Below are 19640 nucleotides of genomic sequence, written 5' to 3' on the forward strand. Positions count from 1 at the left end.
CTTCAGACACTACATTTCCCGGCAGACCCCAAGTTGGGTCCGCCCCCGGGCGCGGCACCGCGAGCCCCCGGGTGCTAGGCTGAGCGCATTGTTCTGTGCTCGCAGCGCTCCGGTTAGCGGTTGTCTCTCTCGGTTCATCGCAGCCTGACTGGCTGGGTTCTCAGCCCCCACGGTTACGCGTCCTCGCTCTCTGCCGGGTAGGGCGTCCTTGGCACAAACCCTTTGGTCTGGCTCATATCTTTCCCCGCCCCCCGGGGTGCAGGACTTTTCCTTGACTCCAGGGTTCGTGGGCTATGCTGCTGCCTCACTGCCCCAGAGCCTGAGAGTCTTGGAGGTCGAGGGCTGAGACTCGGGACGCGACCGGCTCTCCAGATGCGGTTCCTTCAGAACCTCCCCAACGGAGAGTTCGTGTTCGTGTGTGTATACGTATACGTTAATGTTCCCGCGCGCAATAATGTTTATTGAGCGCCTCCTATCAGACGCTGTACATTATTATCTCTAATGTATATTTTAAAAAATCACAACCACCTTTCTGGGCAGGGATTATCATCTCTGTTATGCTGTTGAGGAAGGAATTAAGTGCTAGGAAATAGAAGCAAGGTCGGAACTTAATCTTTCTAGCTTCAAATGGAGCTTTCTCCATTTTTCAGAAGTCCCAGAGGACATAAGTAGCGGAGCATATAGAAGGAGCTTTGGTTATTTATTTATTGGTCTATAACTGACGTATCATATTCTTGACCCATTTTAAATGTTCTTTCAATGGTTCTTAGCATTATTTACAGAGTTGTGCAACCATCACCACAGTCAATTTGAAAATACCTTCATCACTCCTAAAAGAAACCGTGTACTTTTTAGCTATCACCCCCAATCCCGCTATCTCCTCCAGCTCTTAGGCATTAGTATAAATGGCATCATATATGTAGTCTTTGTGACTAACTTCTTTCACTTAATGTTTTCAGGGTTTATCCATGTCATGACATGTATCAGTACTTCACTTATTTGTAGCTGAGTAATATCACATTGTATGGATATGATACATTTTATTTATCCATTTTTTAAAGATTGTTTCTACCCTTCGGCTATTACGAATAGACTTGTATGTACAAGTTTTTGTGCGGACATATACTTGCTTCTCTTGAAGATATATGTATATCTTGAAGATACAGATAGATATATATATGTATGTGTGTGTGTGTGTGTGTGTGTGTATATATATATAATTGCTAGGTCTCATGGTAACTCTATGTTTAAACCATTTGAAGAACTGCCAGACTGTTTTTCACAGCGGCTGCCCCATTTTACAGTCCCATTAGCGTTGTATGAGGATTCCCATTTCGTGACATCCTTATCAACACTTGTTATTATCTGACTTTTTTTATTATAGCCATCCTATTGGGTATGAAGTGGTATATTGTGGTTTTGATTTGAATTTCCCTGATGATTAATGATGTTGAGCATCTTTTCATGTGCTTTTTGACCACCTGTAGATCATCTTTTTTAAATTATAGTTGATTTACAATGTGTTAGTTTCTGGTGTACAGCAAAGATTCTTTTCCATTATAGTATTTTTTAATTGAAGTATAATTTTACAATGCTGTGTTAATTCCATTATAGTTTATTACAAGATATTGGATATTGCTCCCTGTGCTATACCATCTGTATTGGTGAAGATGGAGAAATGTTTATTTGAGTCCTTTACCTATTTTAAATTAGGTTATGTATATTTTTATAGGAGTCTTTGTATTTATTAGTACATTGTTGTGGAAGATATCTGTTGTTTTTGTCTGCCTAACATTCTGTTTCTTAGAATTGACCTTCCCTACTTCTGTTGGTCCCCCTGGGGCTGCCAGTCATACAACCTTTCCCACTCTGCCACAGTGATTGGCTCAAGGAGAGCAAATGACACAACTAGAGCCAATCAGAATCCTCCTCTGAGATTTTATTTATAAACTAAGAAACTATCCATCCATTTTGAGGACCCAGGGATGTGCCCTAGACATAGTTTGTGTCAGCCAGTTGAAGGGTTAGAAGGAAAAAAGCCAAGCGTTTAAATAAGCAAAGGCAGAAAGTAGAGAAAGAGAAAAGTCATATGACTTGGAATAGTGTGGCTGAGGCCATCTTCTCCCCTGGATTTGCCATTATGTAAGCCAGTAATTTTTTTAATCTGTAGTAAATCTGAGTTGAATTCTCGCAACCTAAGGACTAATAGTCTTCCCAGGGCCTGTAAGCCTTGGTCCAAATCTCTCAATAGGGGGAGCTCTCACTCCAGAGAGTGAGGTCACATTTCAGGTGGAAGAACTCTCACATATATGGCAATTTATTAACACTGGCTTCAGGAATGGAGACCGCAATGGTTCTTGAGCAGCAGTGGGAAGCGGACCAGAATGAGCACAGCATGCGAAGGTGGTTCATTGTGAGGTGTGGATTGCGGGGTCGGTGGGCAAAGAAAGATCAGTGATGAGCACCAGCAGTACTCTCTTGAGTCTCATCAACAGCAGCCCCTCCCTGGAACAAGGCTGAAGGGCTCCAGAATAGCCACTGCAGCATAAAAATTAATTGAACTGAAGGCATTTGAGAATAGGCTTTTTTCCCCTGAACTCCATTAATCTACCTAAATGCAGAACCTCCCTACAGAATTCAATTGTCATAAATCCCCTCCTGCAACCAGAGAAAATTGACTAGAAGTGGGCACCACACCCATGCGGACATTGTCACAAAGCTGTATCTCCCATCTGTTTTTGTAAGGATTAATTTATCTTTCCTGAAGGTCATTTGTTTTCCCATAAGTGCCATTTCTCCCCTTCCCCTATTAAGAAGTCATTTGTTTTCCTGTAAGTGCCCATCTCCCCTGCCCCTTACCCTGCTAAGATGGTATATAAGCCCAAATTCTAACTGCCCTCCTTAGATTTTTGTGAAGTCCCCCAAACATCACATGTTCATAAATTAAAATCTATCTTTTTTCTTGGTAACCCGTCTTTTGTCAGTTTAATTCACAGGCCCCCAATGATAATATAAGAGCGTAGAGGAAGTTTTTCCTCCCCAACAAGGCTATGGCAAAGTCAGCTTCTGGACCTGGGGCAAATTTGGCAGAAAATGCGAGTTCTAGGGCCAGACAACCACAGAAAGGAGGTAGAAAGAGCCTAAGATCCCAGGATAGATACAGTCCTTGTAATTCTGGATGAGCTCTATATGATTCCTCAGGGAGGAAAAAAAAAGTTTTCCCAGTTGTGGATATTGGAAGCAACCACTAGGCTGAGGTGGTGGCATTAGTTTACAGTCAGGATTCTGAGTAGTGATCAGGTGTTATCTAGGTCTTGGCTAGGAAGTAGGAATAGGGAGATGTGAGCTCTCAAAGTTGGCCTCTGAACATTAGCTTCTTCACCTGAGATGTTTACGTGGGCCCAGCAGGTGATGAAAACTGGCTTGCTGGTGGGAACTGTGGCAAACTGGGGAGTACCAGCCTCTGTCTACAAAGCTACCATGACTGCCAGGGAGAAATGTGGCACTTGTCTGCCAGAGCCTCCAGCATTTCTGAAGAAGTCAGATATTTAGCTCTTTTTTAAAAACAACAACAACAACGTGAAATCTGATCTTCAAATGTGGGCAGTTAATTTTGTTAAATTAATTAAACAAGGAGGACATTAGATTGAAGTGGCTCTAATGCCGTGGCAGCCTACCTAAGCAAACTGAAGTCTAAGTCTGTAAAGGCCTCAAGGTTATGAAATCAAAAGGCTAAAGACAACCAATCACAAACAGCCAACTAGGCTTTAAGCCATAACCAATCAATAATTGCTTCTGCCTCTCCCAGCTCTAGTCAGTGGAGCTCTCCTAACCACTTCTGTCACTGCCTGATTGATTTTTTTCTCAAATAGACTCTAAAAAATGTTAATATATCCTAGTTTATCTTTTAACAGTTCATGTAAAATTTAAAGACAGTATTCAAACACACATAAGCATCTGGCCTATGGCCCACTTGTTTGTGATCTCATCTATTGTATCTCTGAAATCCAACTGGCTCACAATTTATGAAATTCCACATGTGAACTTCCTTCAGTTTGTTTTCCAAAGTACTTCTACCTCTGCCCCAAGACCTCCTTTCTCACAGTTAGACACAGGCACCTGGGAGTCTCCCCTGGGATTGAAACTGTGTGTTTCCCACCATTTCAGTGTTGACTGCCCAAGCTGTGTTTCCATCCAGTTCTTGCTGATGTCTAAATCTTTCCTACAGATAAGTCATTTATTTTATTCTTCTTCTCTGGCTTCGGTTTTTTTTTTCCCTCCAAGTGTACACTTTGTCTAGATTTTTAAAAATAATTTTTGAATAAGCACATCATTTAAAAGGTAGAAATATCAACTATATTATTATCAACTATATTCCAGTATAGTCGATAATAATGTAATATGTTTGTATGGGGACAGATGGTAACTATGGTGATCATCTTGTAATGCACAGAAATATTGAATCACTATATTGTGTACCAGGAACTAACATAGGGTTGTAAGTCAGTTATACTTCAAAAAACAAACTCGTAGAAAAGGAGGTAAGTTTTGTGGTTACCAGGGGCAGGGTGTGGGGGAGGGGGAATTGGATGAAGACGATCAGAAGGTACAAACTTAACAGTAATAAGATAAATGAGTACTGAGGATGTGATGTGCAACGTGATTACATGATTAATATAATTGTGCTGCTGTATATTATATATGAAATTTGATAAGAGAGTAAATCCTAAGAGTTTTCATCATGAGGAAAAAATATATTCTTTTATTTTGTATGTGTGTGAAATGATGGATGTTCATTACATTTATTGTGGTAATAAGTTCCTGATGTATGTAAGTCAAATCATTGTGCTTTACCCTTTAAACTTATACAGTGCTGTATGCCAATTATATCTCAATAAACCTGGAAGAAAAAATTAGATATAAATATCATGCAGTGAAAGTGACCCTTTCTTTTGTCCCCCCACCCATGTAGAGCCCCTTCCTAGATTTCTGGAGGCAACCATAACCTCCAGTTAGCAGTTGCTTGTGTATCTTTCCAGAGAAATCATATGTACACATATGTAAGTACACACATGCACACATACCTATGTATACACAAATGTATTTTGCACATTATACATGCTGTTTATACTCTATGACTCATGTTTTCTATGTAAACTTATATCTTGGACCTCCTTTCATATTAATATGAAGCATCCTAATTCTCCTACAGTATGTATGTCCAATCCCCTTAGTCCTCTTTTGAAATACATTGGGGTTATTTGTAGTCTTTTGCTTGTACAATTAATGCAGCAATGAGTAATCTTACAGGAGGTCATTTTGCTGATGAATATCTGTCATCTGGCCTCAATTAAGAATTCTATTTAAAAATTATTCTTTTGTACGCACTTAGATTACTCCCCTGGGAGATGCTAGCTGTATGTCATGAGGACGCTCAGACGTTACTGTGGAGAGGCTGATGTGGTGAGGAACTGAGAAGAGGCCTCTTACCAGCCATCAGCACTAACCTGTCAGGTACGCGGGGGAGCCAACTTGGAAGCAGCCCCTCCAGCCCCAGTCAAGCCTAAGGTAACTGCAGTCCTGCCAACACCTGACTACAGCCTTCGGAGAGGCTCTGAGCTGCAACCACCGAGCTCATGTGTTCCCAGATTCCTGAACCACAGAAACTGTGTGAGATAGTAAATATTTAAGCTGCCACATTTTAGGAATTTGTTATACAGCAATGGATAACTAATACAGGAAGTGATGTGAACAGAGCCACGCCTTACAGGGGGCCTGGCCAGAGAGACAAGAAGCAGGAAAAAAAATTAGGAAAACATTTGCCAGAGTCCAGCCAAGAGGCAATAGAAGTTCTATGATTACAGAAAAGGATTAATGAGAGAAACATAGAGGAAAAAGGAATATGAGAGACACAAGGAAGGAGGGTAGTCCAAAGATTTCAAGCCTAGATAGCTAGGAAGATGGTGAGAATATTTCTGACATAGGGAACAGTGGAAGGAGAAGCAAATGGATGGGAGAGAAATGGTAACATTCAGAGTAATTGTATAAGGTAGATATTTTTATTTTCCCCAGTTAAGAATTTGAGGCTGAGGAAGCTTCAGTGGTGGATTTGATGTCGTAGAGTTAGGATGCAAATCCAGGTCTATATGCAGAGTGCTTTACTGTTGAACATGGGAAATTTGAAGGCTGGTGGAGATGTTGTTCGGGAGAAAAATACTGAACATCAATGAGAGTGAACAGGGTGAGGGACGTAGATTTGTAGAGTTATTTGGGAAGATGGTAGATAAAGCCGTAATAAAACATGAGATTGTCAAGAGAGAGGGAAAGGAGGGTACAGAAGTGGGAGAAAAGAGAGCCACGGGAGTCGCAGCACCCAGAGGAGACCCTCAGTGGAGCAAAGCCCTGGTGCTTAAGCCAGCACGACATGCAGGGATACATCTTAAAAAGAGAAGGGTTTGCTGGGGTAGGGATGAGAATCATGTATGATGATAATGTTACTGATCCGCTCACCTGACTCAAAGCAAAGCCAATCTGCTGACACTGGGCTGTGCTGAAGGAAGGACAGAGTTTATTGCAGAGCGCCAAGCAAGGGAGCAGGAGGCAAGCCTTAGATCCACCCCAGCTTGATCACTGAGTTAGAGGCTTTTTCAAAGGGGAAGAACAAAGAGGCTGGAATTAATTAATGTCTTATAACATTTCTTAACCATAGTTTTGGGAGTCGGGATGTCTTTGGTTTACAATTCTCTGGCCAGGTGGTCCATGGCTCAGGATGTTAGCTCATCCAGCTCTGGGGAAACAACCTGAGTTCATACATTAAGGATGATATTCTGTAATAGCAGTCTTAGTACATTAACGACGTCATCGTCATCGACAACAGCAGTTCCGGTTATCCGACTCTGGTTGATGGTTGTTCAGTTAGCAAAGGATTGAAGTCACTGGGGACAAGAAAGGGAATAAAGGTTTGGATAGAGAGATTAATCATAAACTCAGTGAGGGAACCGGGTTTTAGGGGCGCTCAGCTTCAACAATAAAATGCATGAAGAGTCATCTACTTGAACAGCACTATTTCCAAAAATGACTGATTCAAAGAGAACTAAATGCTATTGCACCCTTTGGAATCACTTTTCAGTTATGAGCTTGGTATTCAGGTATTGCTTTCCTGAAGCCAGGGGACCACGTGGGAGTTTCCCTCTGCCAAAGAAAGGAGCTACAGAAGGATGGAAAGGGAATGGTGTGATGGGAAAGACAGCTGAAATCCCCTTGGTCATAAAGGCGGTTGGTAGAAAAATAATAACAGCTCTTTAGTGAGAAGTAAGATTCATAACCATTCAAAGGCCTGACGTTAATTATAAGGAATTTTAACATCGGAGGTAGAAAGCCTGAACTGAGTGTCATCTTCCATTCTAAGCAATGATCCTTTTCAAGATTGAATAACTGTTAATAGATATGTATTTGCATAATGACTTTTTAAAAAATTCTCTAAATTGTCTCCAACTAATTGATTTAGGGTACCTATGTTTTTTTTTGTTCTCCCACCACCTCCATCTCAATTCCACTGATAAATACAAATTAGGCAATTAGCTTTTTCCAAGAACAGTGCTGAATTTATTGTAAGGGATTTTAAAATTTTGAATTAGCAAAGAGAGTGAGAAATTCTGCTGGTAGAAAACACAGAATCAGAGAAAAAAATCAGAAAATATTCTGGTCCCTTTTGATTATAAGGACTGTGGATGTGGAGAGATTTGGGAGAAGCTGTCGTTTTTTGGAGGGAGGCTTGCACCAGAACATTGTTTGACTCCCACGATGTGAGTCTGGCATCATCCAAAGATGAGGCAACCAACTTTCATTGCTTAAGTTCACCTACCACCTCTATAAGACACATTCACTGATGTAAGCAGAAAAGATCCTGGAAATGGTATAAAATGATTGAAGGTTAGAAGCTGTAGGATCAGGCAATGAAATAACTCTCTGATATTAGATTTTCCCCTCATGTCAGAAGAAAAGCATCTTTCCACTGTAAAGTTACCTTTTTCCTTCTTTCCATACCCTAGAAGCAGGTCACTAAGCTCATACTCGTGGCTAGGGGGTGGGGGGTGGGGGGCAGGGGAAGAGTGGGAATTAAGTTTCATCTCCTGGAGTAGGGAGCAGTTACATAAATTACTTGAAATCCTGTAGGGGAGAGTTGTCTCTTCTCCATTTATTTAAATAGTTAATCTTTTATTTATATCAGTATAGACTCATGGATATTTATTTTATGCTTTGGGTTATCATCCATTACTACTGTATTAACCACGTGCTTCGGATGCTTTGACGTCTGGGTTCTTGCTGAGCCTGGAGGGGTTGCCCCTCCCAGGGATAGCCAATTCCTAGAGACAGTGTTCTCCTTTGAGTGTGCCTTCCAAATGTAAACCACCCCATCCAGAGCCCGCATCCCCACAGCCTCCTCTGTTGGGTTCTCAAGCTCAGGGCTACTGTTCCTTCGCCCTAATTAACCAGGTCCAGGTACCCTTGCTCCCTCTGCCCCCTGATCAACCCTGGTGCTTCCTTGTGTGGCCCTCTGCAGTGTGGTGTGCCCCTCTTCTTAGGAACTGTGAGTAACAAACCATCTTTAAACAGGCAGTCATCTCTTGATCTGCTAGCCTTCACCATAAATGAATAATAATAAAATCTACATTTTAAAACTCCGTATTTATTTTATTGTTCAAATTGTTCCAACTTTGGTTACTGGGAGCTCTTTCAGATTGGTTCCTGTGTCCCTTTCACATCCTCCCTGTCCTCTTATTTTCTGAGCACGTCTTTACTTTCTGGTGCAACAAGATGTTTCTGACCTATATATCTCCTGCCCAATGCTTTGAATCAGCCATTTCTCCAAGAAAGCCTTGTTCCTTTTATTAGAGAATGGTATTGCCACTGATTTTTGTAAATAAAGCTTTATTGGAACACAGTCATGTTTATTCAATTTCATATGGTCTATGGCTGTTCTTGCAGTACCACAGCAGAGCTGAGTGGTTGCAAGAGACCCGACAGCCTGAAAAGCCTGAAATGTCTATTATCTGGCCTTTACCAATGTTAACCAGACTTACTGTGTGATCATTTCACAATACATACAAGTATTTAATCATTATGTCATACATCTGACACTAATACAAAGTTTTATGTCAATTATACCTCAATAAAAAAATAAAGAATATGTAATTATCATTAAAAAAAAAAAGAAGTTTGCTGACCTCTTCTTATATAAAGGTGATTGTTGTGCTTATCTCTAGGAATATAGAGAGGTCTTATGGAAGTCTGAAACATGAACTAAAGTGTCCGTGGGATCTGATAGTAGGAGTAAACACTACATTTTCTTCCATGGCTTTTTGGTTTTTATTGTGCACTTCCCCTCCATGCCTTTCCTCTCTACCAGGTGGTTCTCACTGCCCCTTATGTAGACTGCTAAATTGTCGGGAGAAAGTCCCCTTCTTGCTAGATTGGAAGTCAGGAGATTTATGATAGGGAAGAATTTATAAGAGTTGGTACCCCCCCGCCCCCGGGATGGTAAAGAGAGCCACGTACACCTCTGGTCATGTAAGCTAGGCCCAGCGAGCAGAAGAAAAGAAAGCAATTCCTTCTCAACACAATTACTCTTTTGCAACATGTCAAACCAATGTCATTTTCAGGAAGCCTCTCTTTTCCCTGTATATGATTAGACCTTGTAGCTGAGAAAAAAACAACTCACCTTGGAGAGTGTTTCCTGCTTTTTAGGCACATTTCTGAAGAAGTCAAGTATGTCAAACACTGGGGATTAACCTCAACCTCCCAGAGGCGGCAGTGACTAAGCAAAGCACAGTCTCTCAGGTGCTCCAGTTTGCAAGTCCCTGCAAAAGACAGAGAGGACTGTCCTCTTCCTACAGGGAGAGCAGGGGTTTCCTGAGGGAGTGGGCAGGCATGGGGGCACCTGACTAGGGGGTTCAAAGAGAGGCTGCATTAGCTGGAGAGAGGTTGAGGAAGGAGGAAGAGAGGGAACATTTATATTAGACTCCTTCCTTTTGAAGACCTAGTCTGGAAAGCTTTTGCTATTGTGTAGTAGAATAAAGAATAAATTCCAACGCAGTGACAGCCTAACCCTGGGTGATGAACACCTATAGATACCTCACTTGTAGCACAGTGTGTGTCTGGTAGGGGAGACCAAGCAGCAAAGATTCTCAGGAAGGAACAGTAAGTGCTCTCTGCTTGCTCCAGTGAAGAGAGGCCAGGAGACACACCTGCAGCATCAGGGCAGAGTCTCCCAGCACCAAGACAGTCAGACTGCCTTTTTCCTTAGGGCAGAAAAGAAGAGATTTACACTGCTTTGCTCCACATGCTTCGTATTCACCTGCTGCATAATGGACCTGATAAGGTTGCCAGATTTAGCGAGTGAAAAATGCAGGACGTCGAGTTATATTTGAATAACTTTTGAGTATAAGTATGTCCCATACACTATCTGGGATATACTTACACTAAAAAAATGCTGTTGTTTTTGTTGATCTGAAATTCTAATTTACCTATTTTTTATTTTATCTGGCACCCCTATGCCTGGCCTGCAGTCTGCTTCATAACCTTTCAGATCAGCTCACGGAGCTGCGAGAAACTTCATCCTGGATCTTTTGAGAGAGAGAGCAAAAGGCAGAGGCAGAAAGCACTGTCCCAGTTTTCCTGTTTTGGGGAAGCCCAGCAGACCAGACTGTGATAGGCCGTTGGTCAACATTCAGCTGGTCCTGTCCTTTCTCCACGTCTGGTCTAACTAGCTGTGGCCATGGTCATGGGCTGTTGGAGGGTGTGGGAGCACATGGAAAGTTTAGGTAAACAGGAGGCAGTTCAGCATGTCACCATGGCTTAGTGCAGGGATGTCTGCCGGCAGGCTTCCCTACTCCAGCCTTCCTCCTCTGCCTCTCCTCTACCTCAGGCCAGAAGAGTCCTTTTTTCTAGTACCTCTAACCTCAACTAAATGCTGGTCCTTCTCCTCCTTTAGTCTGAAGATTCTCAGAGGTGACTCACGTTGTTTTGGCCCACTTAACTGCCTGCTGACAATTGCTCTTGCTCCTGTCAGGCTGACCTTCTAGCCTGCTTCTTTTTCTGCACAAAATGTGGTCCCTGTTTTCCTCCGTTCACTCAGATCACTTAAGGGTCAACTAAAATCACTCCGTTCTGTGAAGTCTTTCCCACTCTAGTCTGTACTGTTCTGTCCTAATTTGATGAATTGTCCTGTGTACATCATTATCTCAAAAGTTTAACTGCCCTATGTTTATTTCCTTTTTTTAATTGAAAATCAAAATTATAGCACTAAAATTTTTTAATCGTTCAATACCAATAACCTAAAATGGCTTCTAAAATTTTTTGAGGAAACTTCCAAATTTTATAATGTGCATGTATCATTTATATGGCTGCCTGCTGTCCCATATTTGTATCTTTCCAGCTTTTGTGATCAGAAAGGCAAAGCCCCCTTTCACCTCCCTCCAAATAGCAACTACTCAAGAGGATGATTAAACCAGCTTAGAACACATGTCCACCAGGTAGTGTCCATTCCCCCATGCCTTTTAACCAATGGCTGTGGTGAGAGGAATGAGCTACTACATTTGACTGGATTTAGATCACCCTGTGGCGACAGGATTAAATACTGTGATTTGACAGCTCCACCAGGATGAAAATCAGAGTTGGCAAGTGGAAGGGAGAAGTACAGTACCCCAAAGGAAGGAAGGTAATAATTGGCAGAGAGAAACGATAGCTGTCTACAAAGACCAAGACTCTTCTGAGTTTTGGTAGAATGACCCAATCCTCTCGAATCTGGTCGTCCTTTGGTTAATTGAAAACAATTTTTGCAACTATTGCCTTGAGGACCTAACCCTCAGGTAATGGTAAATGTCAGAAGACACTAATTTGAAAGACACTGATTTTACTTAATTATACCTTCTTTCCTTTGAGCATCTGGATGAATTTTATAATAATCAGATGGTATGAAATGTCTAAGAAAAATTATTGTTCTTTTTCATTTAAAGAGGAGAACATTCAGTCTTGAAAGAATAGGACAAAAAATTAAAAGGCCTGTTCAACGACATTCACTGGCCCATTGCCTGGGGTAAGTCAAAACTTTTCAGCCTTGTATCTTATATTCTCCACAAGGGAGATTTCTAAAATTCAAAGTATCAGTGGATTTTTTATATTGAAAGATGACTATGGGGTGTGCAGTTTTATTTGTTCCCTCCTCGACTCCCTTCCCCAAAGTGTTTTAAATGAAAAGACTTCATTCACATCCTTTCAGGAGTAAGGCAGAAGGAATGTTGTCTAAATTGAATGAATACACCCACAGAAGAAGGAATAAAAGTTCTGCTTCCAAATCTGTGCAGTAGGTTTTCCTGTCCACAACATTTTGCATTCACACAAGTCATAAATCTGTACTCACGTTTGTGTTTCTAAAGTGCCTCTTCTCACATCATGCAGTTGCTGTGAACAGTTAGCTGTTAGAGTATTACTACCCACATCAGAGGGAGGTGAAGTGAAATATTCTCTCCTTGCTTTCTTTTGCCAGCTGGTTTCTGACTCAGAGCAATTAAAACAAAAACAAAAACCTGTGTTGTCTTCTGAGCCCTGTGTCTAACTTTGGTTATTTCCTTGCAATGCATTCTTTGAAAATTTATTTATATTTTTGAATAGATAATATTTTCAAATAGTTCAAAATTTTTTTAAAACGTTCAGTATAAAGTCTCACTCTCACGTGTTTCACTACCTTTTCAGGTCCCACTGCCCCACACCCAGTGGTTACCACTTTTGTCAGATGTACACAACTTGTATAGCTTTTTAATATACATGTGGACAAATATGAACATATATATTCTCATTTTACCCCATTTAAAACAAAAGGCAGTATTGTTCTAAACATTGCTTTTTCACTTAGCATTGTATGTCAGAGATCTTTCATATTGGTAAATAGCTTCCTCATTCTTTTTTATAGTTGCATAGTCTTCTATCAAACGAATATACCATATTTTTTTAATCAGTGCTAATTAATTTACATGTGGATTTTTTCCAGTCTCTTACAAACACTGCTGCAATGGTTAAATCTTATACTCAAGTCAACTGTTACATGTACCAATACATCTGTAGGGTGAATCCCTGAAACAAGGTTGCAAGGTTGAATAGTTAACAAATTATCATTCTTGCAGTGTTTTCTTAAAACATTACTACCATTCTTCCCTTTGTGAATTCATCTTTATTCTCCCAAAATCACTTTAAACATTAGCTACTTTGTGGAAACTTCCTGATCCTCTCTCTGAAGACTGTCATTTGCTCCCACGTCAGTGCTCTCACTGCTTCATATTGGTACCCCCATTATAGCTCTCAGCCCATTGTACTGAGGTTATTTATAGGGGTGGCAGTTACCTGGTCTATAATGTTGAAAAGCAGGGATTCTGCATGCTACATTTCTGTAACCCTAGGACCATAGACAGTGCCTAGTGTGCAGTAGATGGATGGATGGACAGATATATGGGCAAATAAATAAATACAACCAAATTCCAATATTACTGGGAAAAGTTCCAAAAAATTATCCTATGGAGAACTTGGGACAAATATCAATGTTAAATATCAGTGTGTGTTATTATGCTTTAAGAGTTGGCTTGGTTGGGTGAGTTGATTGGAAGAGAGGTTCTGAACGAGGAGCATGACACACTGAGTTCAGATAAGCAGTCAACAGTTGAGATCTGTACCAGATAAGGTTCATATGGATGCAAGAACCAGAAACAGATCTTCTATCACTTAAGCAAAAGTTAGATTTATTTTGGAAGCTTACGACCGAAGGCAGAGCTAGACAGCCAACTCTCAGGAAGGGGGGGTAACAGGGTCTTCAGATAGAAGACAGCTTGTGGGTTTCTCTCCTGAACATTGCCAGAGATGACTCAGCTCTCACCACTTTCTGTCTCTGGTTAAATTCTCAAAGTTCCCAGGAAAGAATCTGACAGGCCAGCAGTCTCTTCCCTTGGATATTCAGGCATAGTAAAGGACAGAATGGATAACATAGGCATAGCCTTTTTTGGGAAACACTTATGTGCCAGGCTGCCATTGTAATTTTTGACTACAGAGGAACCAAGTGGGTTTCCTGTCAGGTGTGTATGGCAGAATGACAAGGAAGCCAGGGAAAAGTAGAAACCAGGTCAGTGGGGCAAGGAATTGGATAGGAGCAAGCAGAAGCCTAGACATCGAGACCTGGGCAATAGGTCAGAAGTAGACTGGCAGACAGATATGCGGTTGGAGTCATCTGAGCACATCTGGCCCCAAGTCCAGATTGGCTTTGGGAACTAGAAGAGGACTGATCCTGCCCTTGGGAGATGAGTTGGGAAGCTAGTAGGAAAGATGTGTAGGCTGGGCCTGGTGTTGCCTTCCCCCCGCAGGCCTGCAAGGCCTATACTTGCCCAGCTTCAAGACTGAAGAAAGAGCCTGCAGTGGCGACAGAGACATCAATGGTTTAATGGTTGGGTGATCTTACATGTCTAAAGCAAGGTCCTGGAGCGACACCCCACTGTGCATGGGGGATGGCAGGCAAAACATGGCAGCAGTCTTTGCTCTTGGTGTCAGGGGGAGGGTATCAGTTATAGGGAGAATTGACATCAGGTTGGCTCATTGCTTACCAGGGAAACCAGCAGAGGGGCACGCCCCCTCACCACCCAGCTGGGGCAGAGGCAAGGAAGTAGGAAGGTCAGTCCTGTGAATAGGGTGTAGGTGAAGCAGGCACTGGTCAAGCAGGGAATGTACAGAGGGCAAAGGAACAACCATTTGATTGGCCTGACCATACTCTCCACCCCTACATACTTAGCAATACCCATAACATCTTAGTCCACCCCTCTTCTGTGAAATTCCTGGGGTCAGGTATGTAGAGGGGCATTGCAACCAAGAACACAAATACAGTACAGACAACAGCAACCAAGGAGTATCAAGAGTAAGATACCTAGCATGCTGAGAATAGTCATTTGCCAGGATGTGGGTAAATTTGAGCCAGGAGCTTACTGGGTCAATGGAAAGGTAGTCAGTCGTGGCAGCATCCTGTCCAGTTATAAGGAAGGTAAGGCCACCACTGGTTTTTACAGTCCAGAGCCACCCCCATGGGGAGGGGAAGGCCTGGCTGTAAAGGAAACATTCTGTTGGTCCAGCCAGGAACCAGCAGTCACAGTACAGGTCTGCCACCCCATGTTACGTTGAGCGCCATCAGAGGTGGACGCATTAGGTCTTTTCAAACAAAAATCCAGTTAATTCACTAGTTGCACTTGTGTGTCCAGAAGCCAGCCTGTTCTATTCCACACAGCATAGCCCAGGGGGCTCATGGGCAGTAAAGTTTACCCATGGGGGTCCTTCTGATGTACTGGCATGTGGGACAGGAAGGTGGTGAGAGTCTTTCCCTCTCATTGTCAGTCGTCCCCACGTAGTCACATTCGCCAGGTCAGTTTTTCATGAGGCCCAGAGGAGAAACGATGGCATCTCACTATAGACCCAGAAATGACACTCATTTCTCAGTGAGGACAGTATTGCTGCTCAATCCTTGAACAGATGTCCTCTGCTCAGGCTAGAGGTAAAATGTAAGACATCTAACAGGCACCGCACAGGGGCAATCATGACAATGAAGCAAAACACAAGTAGTAGCAGCATTCTGAGATAATACCACAGCCACTTGCGGTTTTTGTCCTGGTCTGCAATACAGTTCGGAAAACTCAAGTTTTCAGTCATATAGGAACGTGTCTAAAATTACATTTACAACGGACCCTAGTTTTACCTGGGATGTCTGAACCACAGCTACTCCGTTTTGATTATCAAATGCATTCCCCTCCTCAAGGCCAAAGCAGATGTACCATGCATGTTCAGTAGGCCACGGAACAGGCCACTCTATTAAGTAAAATGTAAGTTAAACCTTGTATAAGCTAGAATGACTTCCCCGTACCTCAATATGTACAGATTTTTCCCATCATTTCCCCTTTTGATTGCAAACCTTTCAATAGAAAGCACTGATGATCAAAATATTTGTCCCGTGAAGCTGGGGTGGTTCAGCTGTCTGCCCTAGGTCCAGATCATGTCCCTTGGTGCTAAGCCTCCTTTGTATTTGCCTAGTTATCCATGTTGGGGGAAAACGAATCAGATATTGTCAACAGGTTCAGAGGTATGTTGACTGGGAAACATTTTAGAGGCTATACATGTTACCAATTACACGTAGATACATTTTAGAGGCTATACACATGTATCAGTTGTTACACAAGCATTGTACATGTGCTTTTAGTAACAGACTTAAACCAAGCAGTGTTATTTATACATTATAAGTAGTTACACTCTATGACAACTCCATTAAGAATTTTTTCCATCCTGAACATCAAGGCTAACACAATAATTTTCATAAATACAGACCTTAATTAGCAGAAGGAGAATTTAACGGCTACTGAAATATCATATTTTTCTCCCTAAAATTACCCTCATCTCCACCAAACATGGCCAAATCAAGACAAATTTGTTTGCAAAATGTCTGGTCAATTGACCATGTAAGCTTTTCCAAACTGGCTGTAGTGGAACTCCTCAGAAGGAGTCACAGATTGAATTCCCAAAAGGCCTCTCAAGGCCAGGAAAGCCATGCCAAAGGCCTGCCATCAGGCTTCACCTTGGTGGATTTCTCCCTTCTGGAGGTCCCCAGAATATTGAGGTTCCTGCACATGTCAAGAGACAAGTCTTTCCCATTTCCCTGATAAGGCTGCTTGGAACCCAAGAGTCTCCAGTTTTTGGAGGGCCCAGGCAGAGAGAAAAGGAAAATGCTTCAACTCTACGCATGGGTGTAGTTTACCAAATTGCTATGTCAACATTAATTTGAGGGAAGGGCTTTCCTAAACCTGGAAAATACAGATCAAAACCATTCCAGACAAAAGCCATACAATTTATACCATATTCACCAGTTCACACAGTAACCAGTCCTTTTGTTAACTTTTTTATAAAGCTATCAGGTTTTCCATTAGGATTCTTTAATTTCTTACCCAGTTCAGTGATAAGATCTAAAATTTATCAGACCTATACTTGTCAAAAGGTCCTTCTTGAATGAATCTTCTTGAAGATGAAACTTTTGCAAAAGCATCAGAGTACAACAATAACTGTGTATACATGTCAAAAGACTTTGAAAGTCACGGTTAAACACCTGATTAGAATTGAATCGATAAAGAACCTTGGCTACGACCCCTAGAATTATGACTGATTGTAATCTTAACCCTTAAAATCCTTAATCTCTGACAAAAACCAAAAAGCAAGTAATTGTGAACTGTTTGTCACACCAGCATTTCCTGATTGGAAAACTTATGCTTTAGTCTTCCTCTCCTAAGAAGGCAAAGGTGGGTAAATTTAGATTCGCCCAGCAGTTAATGTTCCAATATTTTATCCTATTGGAAATGACCCAGATAGTCAATGAATTCTCTTCATTCAATGTAGTTTCAAGTTACCAAAATCTGGAGAGACTATTTTAGATAGACATTCCTCAAACATAATTATTCCTAGAGAGTTTAAAAAGGCCCCTCTTTTCCCTTCACTCTTAGAGATCACACACAATTAGAGCAAAGTTCCTGAGAACCCAGGTTGATCATTTACATCTCAAAGGCACGGGAAGAAATACCAATTCCTTCTAGAAAGCTAGCTTAACCAACTACAAAAGGCTCACTGTGATACCATAGCAGAGCCATCAGGGGCCTTCATTGTTCTCCACTCTCTTGGTGGCCCCCATTCATCAAGGACAGCCAGTCACCACAGGGCCCCACACACTAGTGGACGGCCGCCCCGGGTTTCCCTTGCAACTTTTGGGATCACCTCTGGAACTTTGGGGCCCCACATAAGTGGACTGCCCTGCGACTTTCCATTCCCCGCTCTTTTTCTCAACATCTCAGCACTCATTGGAGTTTCCTCCATCCCCTGGCTGCTCTGCCAGTTGTTGGGCTGCACCACACAGGCCTGCAAGGCCTGCACTTACCCAAGCTCAATACCAAAGAAACAGCCCAGAGTCGGCGACAGAGACATCAGTGGTTTAACGCATAAGGGGATCTTACAAGCAAGGTCCTCCAGCGGCTCCCCACCATGCGCGGGTGACGGCGGGCGGAGCGGGCTGGCAGACTTCTCTCAGGAAAGGGGGGAGGTTACTAGTTATAGGGGGAATTGACATCAGGTTGGCTCATTGGTTACTGGGGAAACCAACAGAGGGGCACGCCCCTCACTGCCCCTTTGGTAAGAACAGTCAGCAGCTGGGGCAGGGGCAAGTCTGTAGGAAGGTCAGTCAGGTGAGTCGGGTGTAGGTGAAGCAGGCACTGGTCAAGCAGAGGATGTAAAGAGAGCAAGAGAACAGCCATCCTGAGGGCCTGACCACGCACTGGCCTGCACCTGTCCTCGGCACAGAGCTTGGAGCAGAGTTCTTCACTCACATGCATTTCTCTTCACTTTCTGGGCAGCTGGCAGTGTGAAGGACTGGCCCAGCCTGCCTTGATCCCACCAAGTCTACCAATGACAGTGCTCATGTATTTCATTGTCTCTCAGCTATTGGTGCTTATTTTTTTTTTTCTAGATGTTGTTGTTTGGCCTTGAATCCAACTTATATGCTGGTGTGACTGAGGAAAGGGAGGTACTAGCGTTCATTTTATGCCTACTATGTTCCAGACGTAGTGATAGAGATCTTATATGCATTATTACATTTTAAAAATATCTTCAAAATAGCCATTTGAGGGAAGGCTTAGGCCCCTTTTCATAGATAAATTAACTGAGACAAGAAAGGTGTCAGTTTGTTCAGGCTGCTGTGATGAGATACCACAGACTGGGTAGCTTATCAACCACAAACATTTGTTCCTTACAGTCCTAGGGCTCGGGAGTCCAAGATCACAGCACTGGCAGATCTGGTGGCTGGAAAATTGCAGGGTCGTCCAGTAATGTGTGGCCCACTTCCTAGACAGCCATCTTTTTGCTTTAACTTCATATGGCAGAAGGGCTAGGGACCTTTCCGTCTGCTGCTTCTTTTAAAAGGGCTCTAATCTCCTTCCTAAGGGCTATGTTTTCATGACCTAGTCACCTCCCAGAGGCCCCGTCTCCTCATATGATCACCCTGGGGATTAGGTTCCAACATACGAATATTGTGGGGACAAATGTTCAGACCATAGCAGAAGGTCTAGTAATTTGAACAAAGTTCCCTTAGACCCCAATGTTCATATTTCCTTCTTCACAGCACTCTTTAGACTCTTTTGGGTCTTGTCACCTGCACACTGGGGCCTGTTTGTTTTCTTGACGATGACTGAAAGACAGCGAGGCTGTCATGGGCAATGGAATGTCCTTGGAATCAGGAAACCTCAACTCTGGGCTCAGCTGTGTTATCAGTTAGGTGGTGGCTTAGTTTCCTCATCTGTAAAGTGAGGGGGTTGAATTAGCTGACATCAAGGCTATTTTATTGCTCTAAGAATGCCAGGCCTCTGGTTTTGCAGTCTTTGAGGCAATTAAAGATCACTTCTGCTTTAGAGAACTTTTATTTGGTCTGTAGCTATATATGACCTACTGGTCCACATTAGCCTCTGCAAAGATATGTTGTATCCTTGACATTCTTCTTCCTTCCTTTGCCATTGCTTCCCCTGTGATACCGTACA

At 42.4% G+C, this 19640-nt stretch overlaps 1 protein-coding gene across 1 annotated transcript in view; it reads left to right on the forward strand.

The window, feature by feature from the left end:
* The first annotated feature begins 87 nt into the window (after positions 1-87).
* TTC39B (tetratricopeptide repeat domain 39B) overlaps positions 88-19640 on the forward strand; it is a 198622-nt gene continuing 179069 nt past the window's right edge. The window contains exons 1-3 of the mRNA XM_064490195.1: positions 88-197; positions 5393-5514; positions 12018-12097. The gene's annotated coding sequence lies outside the window, so the exon portion shown is untranslated. The remainder of the gene's footprint in view (positions 198-5392; positions 5515-12017; positions 12098-19640) is intronic.

Source organism: Camelus dromedarius, chromosome 10, assembly GCF_036321535.1.
Source record: "Camelus dromedarius isolate mCamDro1 chromosome 10, mCamDro1.pat, whole genome shotgun sequence".
Classification (NCBI taxonomy): domain Eukaryota; kingdom Metazoa; phylum Chordata; class Mammalia; order Artiodactyla; family Camelidae; genus Camelus; species Camelus dromedarius.